This window comes from Mastomys coucha, unplaced genomic scaffold, assembly GCF_008632895.1.
Source record: "Mastomys coucha isolate ucsf_1 unplaced genomic scaffold, UCSF_Mcou_1 pScaffold14, whole genome shotgun sequence".
Classification (NCBI taxonomy): domain Eukaryota; kingdom Metazoa; phylum Chordata; class Mammalia; order Rodentia; family Muridae; genus Mastomys; species Mastomys coucha.
Window position 1 is genome coordinate 3,388,908 of NW_022196896.1, and position 1,039 is coordinate 3,389,946.

Genomic DNA, 1,039 nt, shown 5'->3' on the forward strand with positions numbered 1-1,039 from the left:
TGGAATCACAATCCAGGACCTTAAGCTGTACTACAGAGCAATTGTGATAAAAACTGCATTGTATTGGTTCAGTGACAGGCAGGTAGACCAATGGAACCGAACTGAAGACCCAGAATTGAACCCACGCACCTATGGTCACTTAATCTTTGACAAAGGAGCTAAAACCATCTAGTGGAAAAAAGACAGCATTTTCAACAAATGGTGCTGGCTCAACTGCAGGTTAACCTGTAGAAAAATGCAAATCAATCCATTCCTTTCTCCTTGTACAAAGCTCAAGTCCAAGTGGACCAGGGATCTCCACATCAAAGCAGATACATTGAAACTAATAGAAGACAAAGCGGTGAAGAACCTTGAGCAAATAGGCACAGGGGAAAATTTCCTGAAGAGAACGCCAATAGCTTCTGCTCTAAGATCAAGAATTGACAAATGGGACCTCATAAAGTTGCAAAGCTTCTGTAAGGTAAAAGATACTGTCAATAGGACAAAACAGCAAACAAGAAATTGGGAAAAGATCTTTTACCAACCCTATCCTATATCTGATAGAGGGCTAATATCCAATGTATACAAAGAACTCAAGAAGTTAGACTCCAGAGAACCAAATAACCCTATTAAAAATGGGGTACAGAGCTAAACAAAGAATTCTCAATTGAAGAACACCGAATAGCTGAGAAGCACCTAAAGAAATGTTCAACATCCTTAGTCATCAGGGAAATGGAAATCAAAACAAACTCTGAGATTCCACCTCACACCAGTCAGATTGACTAGGATAAGACTCAGGGGACAGCAGATGCTGGAGAGGTTGTGGAGAAAGATGAACATTACTTCATTGCTGGTGGGATTGCAAACTGGTACAACCACTCTGGAAATGAGTTTGGCGGTTCCTCCGGAAATTGGACATAGTTCTACTGGAGGACCCAGCTATACCACTCCTGGGCATATACCCAAAACATGATCCAACATGTAATAAGGAGACATGCTCCACCATGTTTATAGCAGCCTTATTTATAATAGCTAGAACCTGGAAACAACCCAGATGTCC

General features: G+C 41.2%; 1 pseudogene; it reads left to right on the forward strand.

Annotated features, from left to right (window-relative positions):
• LOC116088933 overlaps positions 1-1,039 on the forward strand; it is an 11,841-nt pseudogene that overhangs the window by 9,091 nt on the left and 1,711 nt on the right.